The 24,111-nt window shown below is 38.4% G+C and overlaps 1 long non-coding RNA gene across 3 annotated transcripts in view; it reads left to right on the top strand.

Moving 5' to 3' along the window:
* Window positions 1-3,396: 3,396 nt before the first annotated feature.
* LOC120885663 (uncharacterized) overlaps window positions 3,397-24,111 on the top strand; it is a 52,693-nt gene continuing 31,978 nt past the window's right edge. For all 3 annotated transcript variants that reach the window (XR_013438300.1, XR_013438301.1, XR_013438299.1), the window contains exons 1-3: window positions 3,397-3,470; window positions 5,298-11,657; window positions 11,798-11,973. This is a non-coding gene — a long non-coding RNA (uncharacterized LOC120885663). The remainder of the gene's footprint in view (window positions 3,471-5,297; window positions 11,658-11,797; window positions 11,974-24,111) is intronic.

Here is a 24,111-nt window from a genome sequence, read left to right as displayed (position 1 = left end):
GGAAAACAAAGTCACCTGCGTTCACTAATGGGTGGAAAACTGGGAGTTCTCTTCAAGCAAGCAAAGTGCCAGACAAATGAGTAATGTTCCGAGAAATCATAAAATACATAGATAACTTAATCCTCGCAGTCATGGAGTCTCCCACCAAAAGAAAATATTTTGAGAAGGTGCACTATTGTCTGTGTATCTGACTGCCTTTTAAAGCTTTTGTATGTAATGAAAACGTTTTCTCATATATATATATATATATATATTTTTTTTTTCTTCTTCTTCTTTTAAGTGTGGTTTGTTTCTCTCCTTCTGTGTTCAGTATGGGGGCAGCTAGCCCCAAAGATAGGATTTGACTTCAGTTAAAAACAAAAAAGAGGAAAAGGGCATATATAAAATGTGAAGGTTGATCCTGAATGAGAATGAATTTTCCTATGGAATAGAAGTGATTCTTACCTTTCTTGTTTTACCCTGTCAATGCTGACCCATCTCTTCAGACGGACCTGAGTCCATCCTGTATTAATTGTTCAGACTTTTGATTCCAAAGGGAGCTTACTCTTAAAGGCTGGCCCATTGCTTTGGCTGTGCTGCTTTAAATGTGGGTCTCTAAGAAATCAGTATGAGCAACTTTCTTTGAGCCTTCAAAGTAAAGCCAAATGCTTGGTCCTCAGCGGGAAAGTGTCTTTAATTAATTCTAGACGACCTTTCCATTGAAAAGCAAAACACTGCCCCTAGGCTTTTTAGAAAGGTTAGGTTGTACCTTTTCCCTCTTATTGTTAGGAGGCAGATTTTAGTGTTTCTCACACAAGTCTGCCTCCTGTGTTTTTGTGGATGAGTGCACTTTTTAATAAAGGAAAAGCAAAATAAAACAAGCAAGCAAAAAAACCCCGTTTGTAGCCAATTAACTTCTTGATTCTAATAAGATCTAAACCAGAGCATAAAATCTTCCATCACAATAAAATATGACTAAAGACCTCATCAATACTCATTTAGCAAACGCTTTGGAGTAGACCATCTTTTTCTAATACTTAGGAATTCCATTATTTCTTATTTCAGTGAACATGCTAGAAAAAAAAAATTAAGCGGAATGGGATTAGGTTTGCCATTTGTCATTTACTCAGAGTAGAAGTCTGGTCTGTCATGTGGGCACTCATACCCAGGGCTTAATGCTTTTAGTAATTATCAGGATCATGTAGAGTATGTTGATTGGTGGGAGAAAAAAAATCTTTATTAACTGCTCAGAAATAGTTAATTCTTCATTAGTCAGAGCACTGCACTAGAGGCTGCTGCTGTGAACCATGGATTAGAGTTTATGATAGTAATAACCTCCCTGAAAAAACATTTGTTACTATACTTAATGACCAGATTTTAGTGCATTAACCTTCCTTGGGAGGTCAACTAACAAAATGGATGTTAACTGCTTGTAACAACCAATTCCTCTGAAATTAATATTTAGATGCCTTTGGTGTCAAAAAACCTTCCTTCCATATCAGGGCATTAAAAACACTTCTAAATTATTAATAGCAGGCAGAATTCAATGCCTGAAAGATTTCCATTCCAATGCTCTTTATCCTCAGCCTCTTCCTATCTTCTCCAGCAGCGTTCTCTTCTGCAGGAACAAGGAAGGCATTCAGGGAAATTAGGTCTCAAAAATGCATGTGGCTCAACAATGCACTGCAGTTTTGAAAAGGTCACTCTTTAAGTTCAACAGAAATAAACATAATAGGAGTGTGAAGGGCAGCGCACTGAGAGCACACTGGGAACCTGACAGGAACAAACTCCCCGCCAGGCCTCCGGCTGCAGAGCCACAGCCCTATCACCACCTGTCAGGAACTCCTTAACGACATTTTTGCATCCCTTCTGCAACTGACCTCCTGGCTTGTCTCTCCAGCCCCTCCCCCTCCCTGCAAATTGGAAACAAACCCCACTTACGTCAAAACGACTTCTGAACTATTTCCTTCCCAAGCAATCCCAGAATATAAAACATGTTCTGAAAAGCTGCACTATTCCCTGGAGAAATTTTATGATTTGGTTACTGCTGCGCAGCATGCGCTTGCTCCTTGGCCGAAGTAGCCTTGAGTCCATGCCAAACAATGAAGCAATACTATTATTAGCCTTCCCATTCAATGGTGACAAAACAGCCCATGTTTCTATTTTCAGACTGTTCTCTTCTGGTGCAATAGATATGCAGAAACCTAAACCTTGGGGCCAGGACTGGACCAGTAGGGCTAAGTAGCCATCTATTGCCAAAATATGCACAGTGGCATCAACAGGAAAATGTCTTAATGGTGGTATTTTTAGGACGAGGTCAAGTACAGATAGTTAGCCAAAGCCCTGCCTGCCAAGATCACTACTGGTTTTAAGAGAGATTTAACTTTGGGGTTGGGAATGCACCCATGAAGCTGCCATATTTAATATTTTCCTCAAATCATGATTCTGTGGTAAGATTTGTTCCTCCATCATTTGAACTAGCCCATATGTAAGCACAAAATGATAGGTCAGTATTGCAAAGTGATAACTTTGATATAAGGGTGGCTTTTCAAAATGCACGAGAGGAGCTGACTTCCAGATGGCATGCTCAGTCACAAGCATACTGCAGTGTTTCCTAGAGGAGCCATGAAACTGGTAGACATTTTTGACTGTTATTTTTTGATGGGTACTTTTGTAATACTGGAAGTTTCATGTACACAGAGGTCCATGAAAATTTGTGGTTTGTTTCCATTTGTAAATCATATTTGCTATCTGACCATTTGACCAGGGTGAAGTCTGTATAATAATGATTTTAATTTAATAGCCAGATTTTCCATTATTTTGGGAATACTTACAATTCAAAATTCACCATCTCATTATCTATATATATCTATTTACTATTATTCTCTCTTAATTGTGGTTGTTTTTCCTCCTTATTTACATTATTGTAGAAAGCAAGCATTTTTTATATTTTATATCAATATTTTTATACAATGATAGGATATTGCAGATTTAATTATCAAAATTTCAGATAATGCTGTTTCTCTGTGTTAGAGTTTGATGGTTTTGCATTAAAAATAAAAACAAGATAATGAGGCTTAAATTCATAAAGTAAAAGAAATAATGGAATATGTTAGTTTTTCAAATGCTATTTTCCAGAAATATTTTTTAGGAGAGGCGCTTAGAGAAAGATCTCTTCGCAAGTATAAAACTGAAATATGAACTGTTGACATTGCCCTAACTCCCTCCACCTCCATTCTGTATAGAAATATCAATTATAGGCTGCTGGGAGCCAGCTTTAAGACACAATGTTTTCAATGGTAGGAATGATTAAAATACAGTTATTGCCTTGGTCTGCTTTATCTCTACACTGATAAGGTTTCTGAAGGCTATTTAACTGTTATGTGAATCATTAACTTCATTATGTTTACAGAGAACACGATATCTCCTCCGCTTCTTGGGAACACAGATCCTTCATCAGTGACCCGGAATCGTTGCTGAGTATGATACAGGTAATGTACCTGCTCAATTTATTAGTGGCAGGTAGAGTTTTAAATCAGGATGTTGACCGTAGTGTTGTTCACTTAATGAACTTCCATGCACTGCTTCCTGAGAACCCTTTTATGGCTTCTGTTGGCTCCATATGGCATTCTGATGAGCTTACACTTCTCCTTAAGTGCTTCTATATCAGAAAACAAGAGCAAAGCTGAAACAAAGTGAGTCATCTGGTTTTGTCTTTGCTTTCACTGCATGAGATAATGTGGAGGTGTTAATTACAAGACTTCACTGAGTCTTGACTAATAACAGTGTGCAAACAAACGCATGTCAGGCTCAGCCACAGAAAAGCTTCTACTAATAAGGTAAAACTAGCAATTAGAGCTGACAATGAAGTAATACTTTCCGTTGAATATTCATTAATGAAGTTCTTGTTTGGGAGAAGGGAGGCTTCTGATTGTCCAGATGGAAACCTAGAATAGGAACCCTGGCCATTCCTTCTAAATGAATTAAACTCCCTTTGGTGAGCCGGCACACTGGATTAATTCCCTTTTGTACTAGTGCACTGACCCTTTGCTTCAAAGGCAGAGCCTTGATGGCCACTAAGATTCCTCAATCCGTGACCGTGGCATTATAGGGATAAATTGAATTCCCAGAAGGAGAAAGATGATAGGGACCATAGAACGTTACCAACAGTGTGCTGGAAATACTGCATGTTTTATTTAAATTCTTCTCTACAGCTTCTAGGGTTTCAAGAAGGAAGTGTGATTAGCTCATTAACCTGACTGAGCCATATCACTTAGCTTACAGTTCCTCTTCCCCTTCCCTTCTCTCTCTCTCTCTTTTTCAGAAAGCAGTCTGACCTGTGTGGTATATGTAATATGAGCTGTGTTTGGGTTTTGTCCTTATTTCCTGTTGCAGAGCTCCTGGAATTTCCTGAGTGTCAGAAGCATCTTTTGTTATTCATAATGCACATCTTTGATAGTTTCTAAGTTTATGCTAATGAGGAGACTCAGGGTGGGTGCCCTGAACCTCAGGATGGGGCTGACCACCAGAGAGACCAGTGCCTGACAACATTATAGGGTTGGAACTTTTAGCCTCCTTTATCCATGTTGGGAAGAGAATAGGGAGCTAGAGACTGTGCTCTGAAAACAAACAAAACAAAACAAAAAAGTCGTGTTGAATAGCAATATTTGATGAGTTTCTGGGTTGCTAAATATATAGAGAGCTGGGAGAGTGGCTCACCCAGAGAGGTCACAAGAGCCAGCTTCCTTCACCCAAGCCTCACCCATCTATCTCTTTATCTGTTTTTTTTTTTTCATCTGCATCCTTTATGATATCTTTTATAATAAGTGACAAATGTAAATAAGCATTTTCTCAAGCTCTGTGAGCCATTTCTAGTAAATCAATTGTAAATTAATTTAATTCAGGGGTGGGGGTTGTTGTGATTGTAATCGGTCAGTCAGAAGCACAGATAGCTGGGGTTGGGGTGTAACTCAGCCATAGAATGCCTGATTAACATGTGCTGGGTCCTGGGTTCAAGCTCTCGCACTGAAACTAAACAAAACAACAGCAAAATCACAAAACAAAACAAAATTAGAGGTAACCTGGACTTGGAATTGGCATCAGAATTGGGTACAGTCAAATAGAATTAAGTCTTTAACTTGTGGGATCTGACACTGTCTCCAAGCAGTGTTAGAACTGATGAATTCCAGGATACCTAGTTGGTGTCCCCGGAGAACTGCTCTGTGTGTGGAAATAGCCTCATGTATTTTTCACAAAAGTGTTCTGGGTTGAGTATGAGAGTAGGATTGTTCAGAATCTCGTTGTGTGTTTTCCTTTAGTGACATCCTTCCTTGAGCATATGAGAGTCCTTGCTTTCACAAAGGAAAGAAGCCTCCCCCAAAGCCAGCCTTGGTAGTCTATGGCTCTTCTACACATGGTATTGTTATTTCTGAAACATGATCCCAAGTTATACTACCTGGGTAATGTATGACCTTTTTTAGACTTTCTTAGTAAAGATGCCCGAATGAGAAACTTTATTGATAAAAGTATTCTATTTAAGTGTACTTTAATAGCTCTATGCACAATATGAGAAAATACACAGGGAATGTAGTTTTTGGATTGTAGAATAAAAAAAAATCTTCTATAGGGATAAATCCTCAGGATATCAGAATTTTAGAATGGATCATGGCCTGTGTAAAATCAAACGCTCTGCTTTGATGTCTTGACTGCTAAAATCCTGATTTGGTGGATGTAGTTCTGGGCTCAAATTCAAAAGTTACAGTCCCAAACTTCGTTGCAATTAAAGATGGTCACATAACACACATCTGGTCAATGATGTATTAAGGAAGTTACTTAAAGCTACTAAAAATAGGACAGAAGCAGCTAGCCTTTGTATATTCTGTAGTAGCTGGAACCTACTAGCTGTTTTGTAGTGGACCATGAGTTAAGGGTGAAGACCACCATAGAGCTAGCAATAATGGTCTGGACCTCTCTTTATGTGAGCTCCAACAACCTTGCACATGGGCGCTCTCTCTCTCTCTCTCTCTCTCTCTCTCTCTCTCTCTCTCTCTCTCTCACACACACACACACACACACACACATACACTGTTCAAACCATTAACTTTCAGTTATTTTGCACAGCCAAATGTAATTCCTAAATGAAATAGGATATGGTATCAGAACTGGTGGGAGGAATTTGTGGAGGGATGTTTTAAGTAACAAAATATCAAATGCTAATTTACTTAAAAGAGGAGGTGGGATAGTGAAGATAGACATTACAGACTGGTATAGGCAGGTGATCTCTATTGAATGGGGCTGATCATTTTTGTAGCCTCTAAGAAAGAAATCTACTGACTTTCTGATATAGGACGTTGGCATTTGATGGACCCTCTTGTTGCTTTTAGTAAAGCTCTAAGGAAGAGAAGAACCACTTAAGAGACACACAATTTACAGACAGATCTGGAAGAAAATATAGTGCTGCCATAAGAGATACTTCTTTTACCCCAAACTTGTAATCCAAGTTGTTTGAAAATTCCAAAATCTGGGCGTTTTTTTTTTTTTTTTTTTTTTTTTTAAGCTGGAACTTATGTTTGAGAACTGGAACAGAAACCCAAAATACAATGTAAAGTAGGAAAATAGAAACCGAGTTCTGTCTTAAGTAATGTTCAGGAGTAAGGTAGATGAGCCTAGTACGTGGCTCCAGATTGCCTTTTTGTCTGTCTGCTTCTCAATCTCACTCCTTGTGGAAGTCACCCCAGATGACTTTCAGGCACCTAGACATTTGGCAGGCAGGATAAGAAAGAGGGAAGGAGAGCGTACTCTTCCCTTTACAGGTGATATATTCTGGAAGTCACACACATTATTTCTACATTTCATTAGACAGAATTTCATTTTATTGCCATCGTGAACTACAAAGTCTTTCATTTGGGCCACTATGTTCTTGGCTAAAGATCATGGATTGTAGTATGATGGAAAGTGGGGCAAAACTGAGAGTGCCTCTTGTGTTGAAAAGTTCTCTACTTGAGATATAAACCAGTTAGGATTATGATATCACAAAGTTAAGACACTTTGACATATTGAGCAGTTTAAACTAAAGAAGCAGTTACAAAATCAAGATATCTCTGACCTTCTCACACCCTTCTGCTCCTTGCTACTCTGTCTTTCCCAGAGTACCCAGAAAAGGCTTTTGAGGAAGATACCTCATCTCATCCAGAGAAATTTTTGCAGAAGTAATGCAATCGTCAAGAGCACATTCCCTATAAAGTCATCAAACAGGGAAGATTATCTCACAGGAAAGATGACCAGAGCTGACACCACACCCAGAACTCAGATGGTTTTATCACAGTCTGAGCTCCATTCTTTGGCAAATTCATCTTCTGTAAAACTAATTTACTCTTTCTGGGCAGGTGATGCGTACCTGTAATCTCAGCAGCTTTCGGGGCCGAGGCAGGAGGATTGCAAACTCAAAGCCAGCCTCAGCAATTTAGCAAGGTCTTGAGCAATTTAGGGAGACTTTGTCTCAAAATAAAAAAATGAAAACAGGCTAGTGATGTGGCTTAGTGGTTAAAAGCCCTTGAGTTCAATCCCTGGTAGCAACAACAACAATAACAAAGATTTACTCTTCCTCTAACATTGTCTACTATTTCCACTACTAAGAGGCTATATAAGCTTCTAATCTCTTTGGGGTTGAGGGAACTCTTTGGGTTTGAGGGAACTTTCATTTTTGTGATGTTCCCATGCTTACTCTGCAATGAGCTCACATGCCTTTTCTCCTGTTAGAATGTCCATTGCCAGTTTATTCCAAAAGACTCAATTATTAAACCTTTAGAAGGTGGAGGGGAAGTTTCTTTTGCCCCATACATACCTTTTCTGTTCTTCTAAAAATCCTTCCTTGAAAAGCTCTACATATCATTCTTGAGTTGCCTTTGACTTCACATGTAAAAAATATTGTCATGTAACCTGATGATAAAATAGCGTTTATATTTTGTTTTTCAGTTAAGGAAAAGAGTGTTGGTGTTGGGGTGTTCCTTGGCAATACCAACCAAGAAAAACAACAAAAGCCTAAAACTCTTTTGAGGAAATCTGGAATAGCAGATGCTCTGGTTTGGATGTGGCTGGAGTTCATCCCCTTATCGCTTCATGTATAAGAAGCTTGGACTCCAATGTGGCAGTGTTGGGAGGTGGTAGCTCCTTAAAGAGGAGAGTGTAGTGGGAAGTGATTAGATCATCAGGAGTGCTGCCTTCAGAATGGATTACTGTAGCTGTTATGGGATCCCATTTAGTTCCTGTGAGAGGGGGCTGTTAGAAAAGAATAGGTCCTGGTCACTAGCTTCTACATCATGAGGCTGTCTGCCATGGGACCTTCACCGGAGCCAAGCAGATTCTGCACCATGCTCTTGGACCTCCAGAATTGTGAGCTAAATAAACCTCTTTATAAAGTACCCAGTCTCAGGTATTTTGTTATGGCAAGAGTAAAAGGACTAAGACAGTGGAAATGTCTCAATGATTGCTCCAAACTAGTGTTTAAAACTATTTTCCCGAGCTGAGTGTGGTGGCACATGCCTGTAGTCCCAGTGACTCCAGAGTCTAAAGCAGGAGGATTACAGGTTGGAGGCCTATCTCAGCAACTTAGTGATATTTAATCTCAAAAAAAAAAAATTAAAAGGACTGGGGATGTACCTCAGTAGTAAAGTGTCCCTGAATTTAATCCCCAGCACAACAAAACAAAACAAACAAACAAAAATGCTCAAAAACCAAAAATACAAAAACAGTGCCCCCCAATTCTCTTCCTGGGGACTCTATTACATTGACTGAGTTCAGACCAAACATTCTCCAACATTTCATTCAGCCTTGAAAAAGTTGCATTACTAATTCTCTAATCAGTAGTGAATACGGCATTGGTAAAATGGCATAATTGCCATTAAATGATTGTAATTCATCACTAATTATTACAAAAGAATAATTCACTCTGATTTGACTTGCAGTTATTTCTTGAATTATGAAAGCACCCTACGAAATAGTGGATAGACCTTTTTCATATCTACAGTTTGAGAAAAAAATTAAACAATGTCCATTTTTAGATAACACATTGTACAAATCAGTCAGGTAAACATGTTCATTAAGGCATTATTGACAATTCAAGAAATTACAAGCAACTTGAATGTCTATCAGTAGGGGAATAGTTAAATGTAATATGGTACTGTGTGTGTGTGTGTGTGTGTGTGTGTGTACATACATAGATATATGTACACACATACATATATATGAGTATGTATTTGTGTATCTATATTTCTGTCTACTATGTAACCTTTAAAATGAAATAGATCTATGTGGAAAAATGTCCAAGATACAATGCTAAATTTTTGAAATTATAAAACAATAGTTTGGTACAATTTTATATGTGTAAAACAAAATAAAATAGGAAGCAATATCATATAATTGCATGAAATTATATGGATATAATACATGAAGCTTCTGGAAGCTATTAATAGTATTTACAACTAGATAGTGGGATTCATTGTATTGGTATGAGGAACAAAAAATGCTTAACTTTTATTTTATAGCCTTCCATACTCATTGGACTGTTCATCTTTTTTTTTTTTTTCATTATATTTCTTTCTTTTTTGGTGCTGGTGATCGTATATAGGACCTTATGTGCACTCTACCTCTGTGCTACACTTCCAACTCTGTACTTTTAAATTCTTAAATTTTAGTTTTAAATATAAAAAGAGTTACTAAAGTTTATAAAAATAATTTAATTTCAATGTATATTGTCTTTAAACATTGTCATTACACAAGGAGTACATAGCATAAAGAATTAAAATGAATTCTGCTTCCTTTTGCTTTTTACTGATTAACAGCCAACTGGAGAAAAATATAATTTATTTGCTTAAACAACATACAACTTGATACTGATTTATGAAATATATATTCTTGCCCTGGAAGCAAACTCACAACAAAAGAACACTGTAAAATCTCTTAGTAATGCATTTACTATTTCACAAATTGTGTTTTCTTTTTTTTCTAAATTTTACCTGCAAAAAGGTTTCAAACTTATTGAAGTCTGTCCTACTCAGCAGTTTTGGAACTTGCTGGAGAAAAATGACAAGTGTTTCTTCTCTCAAATCAAGTCTAATTCTATTTCTTATAATGGTGCAGCCTCAGCCAGAACCTGCCACAGAAGAACTCATCAGTAATTCCCTACCTTACCTACCTTATCTACAAAGTGAGGAGAAGATTAAGGGGCCAGATGTTCATTTTGGCAACCCAGAAATTTACTTTTAATTTTCTCCATTTTATCAAAGGAAAAGTTCTAAGCCGACTGGAATTCGATTTGGGGTAAGAATGTGGTAAATAAGATTTCTGCTAATTTTAAGAAAGAAAGAGTTTATTACTTTTATAAGATCCTGTGACCATCAGGTGAAGAGGCATGAAATTGGAAGATGCTATATAGAGAGAAGGCCCAACTTCTGTGACTTCTGTATATTTCAGTGTCATTGGGCATGTTATGGTTTGGACATGAAATGTCTGTCCCCCAAAGGCTCCTGTGTTGAAAGTATGGTCCCCATTGCAGCAGTATTCAGAGGTAGGGCTTTGGAGACATATTAATCAAGAGTGCTTTGGCCTTATCATGGATTAATAATTTGATAGCATTATTGGGTAGTGATGGAAACTGTAGGTGGTGGGACTTACTTGGAGAAATTAGGTCACTGGAGGCATACCCTTGTCGACTATATTTTGTCTATGGTCCCCTCCTCTTTTTCTCTCTGCTTTCTGGCTGTCATGAGTCTAAAACAATGGAGCCAACTGATCCTGGACTGCAATCTTGAATCATAAGCCAAAATAAATTTTTCCTCCTAAATTATTTTCCTTAGGTACTTCATCCCAGGGGCAAAAAACAGGGCACAATAGAAGTGTTTCACAAGAGGTTAAGTAATAACCCTGGTTAATATGGTAAACAAAATCAACTACCACGCACCCACCGTGTCCTGGGACTACTGCAGGTAAAAGAGAAGACACAAACTCAGATTTTATAATCTAGCTGGGGGAGAGAGGTCTTTATCTATGAAACTCATTTGTAAGGAAAAAGTTTTATGTTGGTATAACACCCCGTTATTCATTTTTGTTCTTCAAAAATTCTGCATTAGCTGTTGTTATATGAAGACCCTTTCATACTAATGTAATAAAATGATTTTTAAATCTAATTTGTGAACAGAGAAGAGCAAGATTTGCTGAATAGTAATAGTATTCACTATTGATTAAGAACCCACTATGAGCCAGGCGTGGTGGCTGATGTCTGTAAGTTTGTAATTCCAGCAATTCAGGAAACTGAGGTAAGAGGATCAAAAGTTCAAGGGCAGCCTGGACAATTTATCGAGACCCTATCTCCAAATAAAAATAAATAAATAATAAATAGATAAATTAATAAAGTGCTGGTGATGTTGCTGGATTATAAAGCCTTGCCCAACATAAGCAAGGTCCTGGATTTGATCTGCAGTATTGGAAAACAAAACAAAACAAAAACCCATTATGAATTCCTCATTTTACAGACATTCTCTGTGCGCTGCATGTCGACTTTCACCAATGGATATTATTATTTTAATTCTGCAGAGGAAGAAACTGAGGCTGTATAAAGTTAGTGATTGAGCCAGAAATCAAGCTGGTGTCTGCCAGAACTCAGTCCTTTGAACCTCTGAGCTGTAAGGCTTTGCAATCCTAATGAAGGGAAATGGAGATGGGGTGGGGGTGGGGGAAATCTTCAAATTCTTCCCCCCAACAACACTTTAAAAAGAGACAGGACAAAAGAAGAATGCGGTTCTATATGCACATTTCTTTGCAGCTCTCTGACGAAGTACCTCAAAAGCTAAGCTCCCATCAATCCTGGAGAGATAGGATCGGCAGAGCATAGTAGCTGAATGAATGGTTTAAAAGGAACAGCAGCGACCAAAGAACTTTTTATGCAAAGACACCCCAAATCTGGGGCAAAGACCTCCTGTTCATTTTATCTCACAGAAGGTAGGTAGTGCTGCCTGTCAAGGTAATACATTACTACACTATTTGGAAAAACTACAGTTCTAATTAGATGAGCAAATAAATGTTCATTTCAATTTATTAATATAGCTGTAGGCCTTGTTACAATTTATCTCTCGATTCTGAGACCAATCCATCTCGAGCTGGGAATCATTGTGGTGAAGTAACGGGTTTTAATAATGGATAAAGGCAGTGAATTATTCAGGCAGAAGGGAGCGAGCTTTGATGCCTTCACTCACTTCTTTAATTAACTGTGAGATGCTGGGCTGTCTCAAGCCTTCCAAGTTTATCTCCATCAGAACTGTGAATTTTTCTTGGACCACGGATATGTTGTGTTCAGGCCTGCCATGATCCAAGAAAAAGAAAGGCTGGCTATCACATTCTCATTTTGTTCCCTTCCATGCTGAATGCTGTCTGCTTCAATGTTATTTTGATGGCACTTTTTGAGCAATGAACATTTTTCTTGATAAAATCAATACCTGTGTTCTGTCGCACCCCTGAATAAGATTTCAGCACATGAAAATCCAAAATATTTCAATTTAATTGAAGTTTGGAAATTAATCAATTAGCAAAAATAAAATCCAGTTCTGTCACATCAGCTTATTAGCTTGGTTTAAAGTCCTTCATTTTAGTGGCTTAGACATAAATGAACTGCTAGAAAAGAATTTTTAGGTTCTCCATGTGATACAGCATAAAACAAAAACTGAAACTCTTACCAAATGTAGCTTCTATTATTTGTGTGGTACAGGTATATTTTAAATCTTTGCAATGTGCCCAAAGGGCTTCCTGTAAATGAAAGCCTTAAAGTCCTCTGCACTTAAGCAAGGTGTCCACGTCCAGGGAATTCTCTCTTTTGTCCAGCATGTATCTTCTGAGCAGAAAATGCACCTGGTTTATACAACTTAACGTCAGTAGAAATCAATGATTTTGTGGTGAACGTATTAACAACATGCTTAGATAATTGATTATTATCCCTTCTCTGGATGATCTATTTTGTTATTATCTGTTACCATGAAAGTTTGGTGGATAAAAGTGCACATAAACTGTTATAAAGCAATTTATTTCAGCTGTGACATGAGAATTTCTCTTTCAATTTGGTCACATCAGAGAGAAAGTAAGAATCTGGGGGAGGTCTGGGCTTACCACTTCTTGGTAGAAATTGAATCACTATTTCTATAAATCAAAAGTCATGTTAAAAGCTCTGTGAAGTAAACAATGATGTATATGAATTAGCAGCACAACCGTAGTCGATACAAATCAAAGTGGCTTTATGAAGGTATTGATGTTTTCAGCTCTTCCTAAGGTTGAATACATTTAAGCTTTTATCCCCCAGGGCATTGTTGATCCAAATGAATCTATTCACTTTGAAACCAGACCATAGTTGTGGCTAGAGATAAAACTACATGCAGTGACCTAAACAGGGTTCTACCCCAAACTCAGTGACGGCAGCTGTGGCCAGCGTGCTCACAGTGAACTGAAATGACACAAATGACACTTGGGGTTAGCCACTGGTTTAAAAGAGGCTACATTTCTGCTTGGTTTTCTTATGTATTAATTTTTTAAAGCTTGGAATCGCTCAGAATTTGACCCAGTAGAACTTGTCTGGCTGTGTTAACCTGACTTTCTATACTACGATTATTTAAAGGACTCCTCAGTGACTGATTCTGTTATCTTCAAGTTGCATCCTGTTACTGCATATGGACCAATTTGCTAGGTACTTGAGGGATAACTTGCATATTTAAAAAATTAGAAAATTCAGCCCTCATGTTAGAATTTCCTAGATTAGCTAAAGTGCACGAAATATCAGATTGTGATTGGATGACTACAGAGAAAGAATGAACACAGGGTGAGTCTTTCCACAAAATATTGGCATCATTTAAAAAGAAGGCAACCCAGTTATATTGGCCCCTGTGTTGTTCAGAGAAGGGTTCTTTGTACCTTGAATCCACATTGGAATTCATCTTCCTTTTCCTCTTAGAATATTAGAGCATCTAACTATGTCTTCAAAAGGAATAACCTCAAATGATCTGGCCAAGGGCACATACAGAGAGACCAGTACTTACCAGAAAGAACACTGAGAAATGAAACCTAAACTGATAAGTGGGTGGAAGTCATTCATCTTTTAAAGCCCATAAAAAGAGAGAATTGTAAATTAAATTGTCTACAATAGATTCAACACCTCTCTCTTGGCCCCTCCCCTCCCTTTGTCATGGTATAGCATTCAAGTGTGGGAATGTTTCTCCTAAACATGTGTAAATCACACGTTTAGTCATGCTGCACACCAAGAGAACCAGGGAGAGAGAGGCAGAGGATATTAAAATACTGGTCCAGCAGTTTGTTAATGAAACATTTACACAAGCAGTTTATATGGTTGCAATAAAAAGGGGAGGGGCCTTTTTCATTGCACCCCTTTCATTACTTAGTAGGGTCTGTAAGAGGATTAATGGGGGGAGGTGCTTATCAGTTGAGTCTCAGGATTGGTAATGCTGAGTTCTTAATAGATTGCCTCTGGATTTAGGATTACTGTGGTGCAAATTCTTCCAGGTTTTCAATAGAATAGAAAGCAGTTTGTTTTGCCCCCTCCAAGGAGAAGGGCTATTGACTTGATGGTGAAAGGACCTAGGACTCTGGGTTTATTCGAACTTCTCCCTCCTGCCTCTGTCACTTCAAATACGGATGGATTATTTATTTATTTTTTATTTACTGGGGCTACCGGTAGTCACTGCATCAAAATATTGCACTAATCTCTCCACTCCTGTGATTAAGAAGCAGCTGACCACGCACGTTTTGTGTAGTAACCAAGTGACTTTTTAGGATGTTCCTACTAAGGATCTGGTTCATTCATAGGAAATGACCCAGAAGATAGATCTATATTTTATCAGCTTCCATTCTCTGTTGCTCATTTTTCTGAAAGGTTTCCTAACAGTTCAAATAAACTACATATTTTGGAGGGCACTGAAGTGAATGAGTGGCCCTTTTATTTTTCTGGGGAGTTAGAGGCAGCTTTTGTTGGCAGTCTTGTGAAAGAGTACAGTACTGGTGGATCATGCTGCTTGGGGTCCCGTGACTTCACACTATTTTTAGCACAAGGAAGATGTTAGTTGTAACAGTGTACAATGGGCTAATCAGCCATAATAGAACTCACACTGTTTTTTACTTCACATTGCACTTATTATGTGCCTTGAATGTAAACAGCTCTTCGCTTCTGACAAAGATGGCACTTTGCCATGGTGGGATTCAGCCTTCTCTAAAGCTCAGCAAACATTGAATAGAAACAAGCCTGAGGACTATGAAAAAAGCAATTGTTTGAATTTATGTCACTGGCAGCCTTAGACAAAATTATTTTTTTGTTACTTCCATCTTTTTCTTCCTATCTCCCTCCTCAAATCAGCAAGCATTCACATATGCCAGTTATCTGTGTATGAAAAATTATTTCTATTATTTTCCACCCACATTTAAAGAATCAATAAATCACATTTTATGTACAGTCTTGAATAATGACATCCCTGTACATTTGATACCCATTGTGAAATATGTGGAACTTGATGTAATAATATAATGCTTGATCATAGAAATAGATTGAAGTCACTTTACAGCATGGTAGAAGATATTCTATTTGAAATTATACCCAATTCCAAGAAGAAGTTCATTGTTTTGTACCATCTGTAAGTACCATTAGCAGATTCAATAATTTGTTCTCAAAACAAATTTAGAGCAATTTACTATAAAGCAAATTATTGTTGGCTAGGTTTTCTGCATTGTTATCATCCTATGATTTCCAGCCACTGTGGCTTATTTAGAAGTTTTGTTTTTGAATTTTTATCAGAGTAATACATGCACACAGTAAAAGCAATCAAACAGTACAAGAAGGTCTATAAAGAAAAGCAATCCTCCCCACAGGACTCCTCCATGCCCAGGTCCATTCCTAGCAGCATCTTTTAGGGTTTTTTTTTTCATGCTTCTTCTAGAGATTACCTTCCAAGCTTTAAGTAATAGGCTTTTAATAGTATTTCTTGATTGATTAGTTTATTGATCCAACAGATATTTACTGAGTGCTGAATATTTGCCACACACTGTTCAAAGACTGGAATGTAATAGTAACCCAAACAGACAAAATCCCTGCCCTTGGAGCTTACTTCTAATTGGGGTGGTGCTGATTGGTAGATGATAAATACCATTAAGGAGCACTTGACCTATCACATTAGAAAGTGAAAGCTACTGTAGAATAAAAGAAATGCAAGAGGTGGGCAAAGGAGTCCCAAAGATGAGGAGGTGGTTTGCAGTTTAAGATGGTCAGAGATGCCCTAAGAATGTTGTATTTGATCAAGGACATGAAGGAGCAATACAGTGACCCATGAGAATATCTCAAGGGCTAATGGTTCAGGGGGTAGGAGGAGGGAACACAAAGGCCTTGGGCAGGAAGCTTCTGGCTGGATTAAGAAACAGCAAGGTGTCATCTAATGTGGCTGAAGAAGAATGAGCATAGGAAAGAATGGTAGGAGATGGGGCAGGGGCAGGCAAAATCATAGGTTTCGGAGGCTGATCATAGATGCCCTTTTAAAATGTAATTCATCGTGAGATGAGAGTGAGTGATAGAAAGGATTGGGGCAGATAATTAAATCATATTTAAGATTTGCGGTATTGAAGCAAGGATATACAGGGGCAAGAATGGAAGCAGGAAATTTGAATCTCTGTGGTGATCCAAGTGAGAGAAGAGGAAATTCAAAATAATCTAATTGTCTTGGAGGAAGTAAAAAAGACGTGGTCAGATTCTGGGTGGATAGTAACGCTTACATGAATTTATAGAATGTGATGGTTAATCTGAATTGTTCACTTGATTGAATTATAAGCTGCATAAGATTATGAGACTTCTGGGTGTCTCAATGAGGGTGTTTCTACGAATGATTGGCAGTGGGACAGCCAACGGAAGCAGAGACCTACCCTAAGTGTAGCAGCACAGTCTAACAGTTTGGGGGCTGGGATGAAACAAAAGTTGGAAAAACAAGGAATTAGCAGCAGGCAGAAGCTACATTTTTCTTGAATGGATTCTTGACTGCTGCAGAAGACACCAGACTCCAGCTCCTTCCCTCTTCCAGAGTTGACTCTGACCAGTGACTCTCCAGGGAGTTTCCAGGCTTTCCGTCCTGTACTGGGGAGGCATCATTGATCCCTCTTGTTCTGAGATCTCAGCCTCTTGGACTGAGCAGTTTCTGGTTCCTTCAGCTCTCCAGCCTCTAGATGGCCAAGGTGGGATTATCCACTTCTGATTGTGTAAGCCAACCCATAAATCTCCTTTATATAAATACATATTAATAGAGAATAATGGATGAAAAAGAGAAAGAAAACAGGCTATGAAATATTTGTAAGCACTCTGCCTCTGAGTTACATCCCCAGCCCTTTTTATTTTATTTTTGAGACAGGGTCTTACTAAATTTCCCAGGCTGGCCTTGAACTTGGCCATCTTTCTGCCTCCACCTTCCAAGTAGCTGAAATTATAGGTATGCACAGTGGGAAGAAATATTATGTTTTAATTATTCTATGGATGGGGTGGCACCTAATGATAATAAGGTGGACTTGGGTGAGTGTGGATTTAGAAGAAAGATTTTTGTTATAGACATCTTAAATATGAGATCCTTTTAAGACACTGAAGACCACAGAGAGTAAGAAGCTGGAGAAGTACAGACTCTGTGTTTACATTTTAGTCATTAGTATATAGTCCATGGTATTTTAATATTGTGATTAGGTAAACTCACTAAAGGAATGAGGTTAAAAGGATAAATCCAAACACTTAAACCTGAGTTATTCTTATATTAAAAAACTGGATAAAAGAGGAGAAACCTGCAAAGGGAACTAAAAATAAGCGAAGTAGAAGGGTACCATGAGAATAACGGATAAAGAGAGGAAGAAAAAAAGCAGGCTATGGAATGTTTGCAGTCTTACATGATTCACAGTAATATATACATGTTAGAGAAAGGATTATAAAGAGAATTGAGATCCTGCAGCAAAGTAAAAGATAATACTAAAAATAAAAAAATAATAAATCATTAGAAATATTTCCTTTAGAGTTTATAGTCAGTATTTTGAAAATGTTCAGAATGAAAGAAAATATATGTAAAATACCATTGCTATATATAGGTAAAGTCATTTTTAAGTATTAGAAAACTCAATGTCAACAGAATCTTTATAAACCAATAAATAGCTTGAACAAAATATTTGATAGACATGTATGAATAATTGTACTGACACAATGATGTTCTGATGGGTAAAAAAAATACTTAATAGATTTAACAAAAATATATATTGCAAATATAATCCTGGAATATTAATTGTGAGAAAAGAAAACTTTTCACTTGTTTAAGCAAATAAGCAACAAGCAAAGTAAATGAGTAGAACTGTAAGTGGTGGTTGCTCTTTTGGCGAATGAATTAGTTATCTCTGCAGAATAACAAATTACACCACAATGTAGTAGCTGAAAACTACAAACATGTATCACAATCTCACAGTTTCTTTGAATCATGAATTTAGGGAACAGCTTAAAAAGATACCTTTTGCTCAAGACCTTTTATGAGGGTGCACTCCAGCTGTCAAACAGCCCTGCAAGTCGACTTCAAGACTCAACAGGGCTGTTGTATCTGCTCCCACACTCAGGCCTGTGGTTGCTAGGATTCAGTTTCTTGCAGGCTGCTGTCTTGACAGTCCCAGTTCCTCTTGTGGTGTCAGACTGAGAGCCTTGGTTCCTTGCTCTCTTGATATACCACATGTTTTGTGTGTGTGTGTGTGTGTGTGTGTGTGTGTGTGTTGGAAATTGAGCCCAGGGTCATGCTACCACTGAGCCACAACTACAGCCATTTTTGTTTTTTATTTTGAGACAGGTTCTCTCTATGTTACTGAGGGCCTTACTAATTTGCTGAAGCTGGCTTCAATCTCATGATCCTCCTGTCACAGCCTCCTGAGTAGCTGGGATTCCAAGCATGTGCCACCCAGCTACCACATGCTTCTATCCATAGCACTGCTGACAAAAAGTAAATGTGATTTTTTTTTTTTTTTAAGGATCAGAATGAAAAGCTTAAAGCAGCTGGACTTGCTGGTGCAAGTCTGTAATCTCAGCGGCTCAGAAGGCTGAGACAAGAGGATCACAAGTTAAAAGTGTATCTCAGCAATGGCAAGGTGCTAGGCAACTCAGTGAGACCCTGTCTCTAAAATACAAAATAGACCTGGGGATGCAGCTTAGTGGTCAAGTGCCCCTGAGTTCAATCCATAGTACCAGAAAAAAAAAAAAAGAAAGAAAAAAAAAGCTTAAAACAATAGAAAGCCTCTGTCATAGGAAGCAGACACTAAAGTAGTGTTAGAATGTGAAAGGTTTAGTAGTAAATAATACCTAAAAAAAAAAAAAAAAGAAAAAAGAAAAAAAGGAGGAAGCAGGTTGGGGCAGGGGAATGGGAAATTGAAAAAGTCCAAGAGGAGCTCTAGAACAAAGACTTCTCATAAGTAGAATCTCAGGTTGAAAGTAATAGCTGATCTCTTAAACAAGCTCCTTGCTCAGTAAGTGGCTAAAGCCTGCCTCAACAATTAGAGCAACCTTAGTATGAAAACTGAGGAGAACCCTGAAAAGACTGGTAGCTGGAGGTTGTCTTCTATCTGCACTCTTTATCTGGGCAGCAAGTCCATTTTTTTTTTAAAAAAAGCACTTTTTAGTTGTAGATGGACACAATAACTTTATTTTATTTATTTATTTTTATGTGTTGCTGAGGATTGAACCCCGTGCCTCATATGTGCTAGGCAAGTGCTCTACCACTGAGCTACAGCTCCTGCCTAGCCCAAGTCTTTTTTTAAAGATGGACCTGAACAGGTTGTATTATGGTTCAGATGATGTGAAGTGTCCTCTAAAAGCTCATATGTGAGACAATACAGGGAAGTTTTGAGGTGAAATGATTGAGTTATGAAAGCCTTAATCCAATTATTGCATATCAGTGCATAATTCCACTTGAATGGATTAACTGGTTGGTAACCCTGGGCAGTCAGGGTGTGGCTGGAAGAGGTGGGTCTCTGAGGGTGTGCCTTTGGGGTATCCTTTGGGGTATATATTTTGTCCTTGATAAGCAGAGCTCTCTCTCTCTCTCTCTCTGCTTCCTGGTGGTGATTTTCTAATCTCCTTTCCTCTTTTACATGATATTCTGCCTCACCTTGGGTTCAGATAAATGGAGCTAGATATTGGTGGACTGAGACCTCTGGAACTGTGAGCACCAAATAAACTTTTCCTTCTCTATTCAGGTCTTTTGGTCACAGCAAAGAGAAAGCTAACTGAATTTCCATCTCTACTCCTTGCATCATACAGATCCACTTTTCTATGCAGATGTGGATAGCACCTCCTCCAAAGCTCTGATTGGCCTCTTCCTGAGGAGAACTTAGAAGCAAGAAGTTACTGGGAAGAACTACATTCCCATTAGGGCAGTAGCTCTCCTTCATTATCCACTCTCAAATCCCTGCTCCTTAAGATACCACTTCTGCTGGACTTAGAGGCTTAGCTGAGGTCAGGCTCAAACCCTCAGCTGAAGGTTCTGAATCTTTGGCAATCATACTTAAAACAGGCTTTAGCACCTGCCTATTTAGACAAGGAAATACCAAGAGACAAGTCAATCTATTACTTGAGTTCCATATAATCTGCAACAGCACAACCTCCTCCAGCTGATCACAGATGACAAGCCCGAGACTCTCTTCTTGCCTATTCTTCCCTAGTGAAAGGAACCCAAAATTCCTGGGAGGAACCCATAGCTATTGACCTGGGAGCTTGTTTCTCCTGGAGATATATGTCCCTTTTAGAGGTCAGAAGCTCTGACTCTCTAGAGAATAGAGTTGTGGAGATAGGAGGTAGAGGCTTTCACAGAGTGACACTGATGCTAATGATAGGTAGAGTCATTACGGCTGCGGACAAGGCATTATATAATTATCTCTAATTCAGTGCATATTCCACATCTTGGAGGATTTCATCCTCATGAAGTCATGTGTCAGATGTGGCAATTCACTAGGCTATACCAATGCTCTATCAGGTTGGAAGCTTCTGGGTAGTGTTACATGCTGTACAACTTGTGGATCTTATGGACATGGGTTTATTCCACACCTTTTCTGCCATAAGATGGGTTTTCCAGTTGGATAATAGCTGTGTGAGAATCCCTGTGAATTAAACATTCTGTTGACCCCAGAAGAGCAGTGCTGACTGAGGCCTTGTGGTAGGAGGAAGCAAACCGTTGTCTAGAAAAGGTATTCTTGTGGGAACACACAGTTGTCCTTTTGGAGTGAAATGGGTCCATGGTAGTCAACGTGCCCTCAGATCACCAGTGCTCTGGAAGAATGTCAAATTGGAGACTCGGAATTGTTGTCTCCTTTTGGTCCAATTGTACATTCAGAGGTGGCAGTAGCTGGAGAGGTTTGGTGAGGGGGAGTGCATGCTGTTGGAAACATGTAGAGCTTTCCACTCTGACACTGTAGTCACTTCATTTAAGTGAGCATGGTGCCCACTCTGGCTAAATCAAGGTTGACTCCCATTAACTAACAGAGTCATTTTGTCTACCTATGAAGTTGGTTAGTGTGTTTTCTACAGTGGAAGCTCTCATTGGGCATTTACTTTTACATTTTGCATTCACTTTATGTCCATACACATACCATTACCTCCATCCTCATCCATGATCTTTCAGTTTTTCCTTCTAGGTCTCTGACCAGCCATCCAGGTCATTCCTATTTTTCTATTTTAAGCTCATGATGTGGGATCACTACACAGCTATAGTGAGCCATAGAGAGTTTGCAATCATGAGCTGATAGAGGAGAGCAGGTACATTTGTTGAGAATAACAGAAGGCAGGCCTACCTACTCCTGTAGCTGCTTTTGCCTTCATGTCTTATTCACACTAGACCAGGATGTACCTTACCTAGGTTATGGTGGACTGCTGCTGGGCCCATCCAATTTGCAACTTAAGAGTATTCTAGAGGACCCAGGTTCTGATCTGATATGTAGTCACTTAGTGTTCCATGGTCAAGTATTTTTGTCTTTAATAGGAAATAGTAGTAGGTCAGAAACTGTTTTTCAAAGAAAATGTTGTTTTTAGTAGCAGATAACTTGGGTTTGTTCTAGAACTCCAGGAACTTGCCATATGATTTTGCCATTGAGGTTGACAAGAAACTCTACGACATATTTTTCTATCACTGACACTGCTGATACTTATGTTCTGTCAGATTGGGAGGCCCAAGTGACAAGACTAATGCACCATCATGGAACTGGTATACAGGCTTTTCCTGCTTGGAATATCCCTCAAAGCTGTAAATCTGATTTATTTGGTATATGGGCTAGAAAAGTATTTCTAGATGTTATGCAAATTGAAGATCAGTAAAATGTCATCAATTTAATTGATCGGTTTGGTGTTCTTTAGGATATCGGAGCACTCCATGTCTCTTCAGAGATAATGTATTCTGAGAGAGGGCAGAAGAGATTACAACTCACAGCAATAATTTACATGTGTATTGTCCTTTCTCTGTGAATGTAAATTCCTTTGGTCTTAAATCTTAATTAGGATAGAAAGTAATGTGTTCTCCACATCAATGACCATATATGACATATATGAAGCTATGTTCATTTCCTTTAGCAATGAAACCACGTATGGCACAACAATTGTGATTGAGCAGCATCTTCATGGAGATTACTGTATTTAATAGGTTTATTTAATTCATCAATCTAATTCCTATAGACTTTGAATTGATACTCAAGATTGGTGAATTAAATAAACCTATTAAATACCTAGATTCTACATTCTTTAAGGACAGTAATTCTTGACACTCATTTCTTGAGATTGGATAATGTTTTTGATTTACTATCCTGATGTGGGTTGGTGGTGTGTGGTTTAAGAAGCTCCTATTTGGTCTTTCCTATCAATATTTCTTACCTCCAAAGAGGGCAATAGTACAGTGTGTGTGGTTTAATAACTGCCAACAGTATTAAGTCCAATTACACAGCCAGAGTCCCAGGAATTGACCACTAAGTGGGTTTGCAAACTAGGGTATCTCTTACTAAGCTGTGTTTTGGACAAAACTAAACTTCCTTTCCTTCTTCTCTCTCTCTCTCTCTCTCTCTCTCTCTCTCTCTCTCTCTCTCTCTCTTTCTCTCTTTCTGTTTGTTCTGAGGATTGAACCCATAGGCATTCTACCACTGAACCACATCCCCAGTCCTTCATATATTTTTTTGTTTTGATTTTGAGAAAAGGGCTTCCTAAATTGTCCAGGCTTGCCTCCAACTTGTGAGCCTCCTGCCACAACCTCCTGAGTTGCTGAAATTACAAGTGCCTGACCATTATTTCTTGATTCCTAAATGACCTCACTCTAACAAGAAGTGTCATGATGATCCTCTGTGTCTCAAGCATCAATGATCACTTAGACTTTTTGTCCATTAGTCCTCAAGAGGTCTGGAAATTCCTCTGCCACAGGGTGTATTCACTGGACTGAATGGCCATAGATCTCCTCAGGGAGGACTAGGGGAGTCAATGCTGTACATATTTGTCATAGTATTATAATGTCTTTCCTCTTTGGAACACAGCTTCTTTTTGCTTATTGGGTTCCAAGCTTGAACAACGGCTCAGATTCAGAAACTGGGTAAATAATCATGTCATTTTTAATGGGGCAAATCCTATCAGAGTTTTAGGCTAGAAAAAAAAAAGGCCCACTTGGAGGGTTTCTGTGTTGGGTGGGGATGGCTGAGGCCTTATAGTACTGCCTTGCTGAATTATTAGCTGAGGGATATCATCAAAATAAAGTCTCTCAGCTCAAAAGCTAAGAACAACCTGAAGGAACTAACAGCTAGAAGCTGTCAGCTCAGCATACTCCTAGGCCCTGGACAGAAGTCCCTTCCAGAAGGGAAATCTGAGCAGCTTGCCTCAATGTCTGTCATGCAATAACAGACAACATCGTTTTTTTTTAAAAAAAATCATAAGAATAAAATCTCAAAACTTAAAAATTTTAAACATAAAATGTTAGAGAAATATGAAGGTTAACTTCTTAATTTTATAGTTAACACTTTTTAACATCACAATGTCAGTCTTTAATAAAAATCTACAGTACATATGCTATATTATATATTTAATAA

Source organism: Ictidomys tridecemlineatus, chromosome 1, assembly GCF_052094955.1.
Source record: "Ictidomys tridecemlineatus isolate mIctTri1 chromosome 1, mIctTri1.hap1, whole genome shotgun sequence".
Taxonomy (NCBI): domain Eukaryota; kingdom Metazoa; phylum Chordata; class Mammalia; order Rodentia; family Sciuridae; genus Ictidomys; species Ictidomys tridecemlineatus.
The sequence above is the reverse complement of the archived record's forward strand: the minus strand, read 5'-3'. Positions and strand labels throughout refer to the sequence as shown.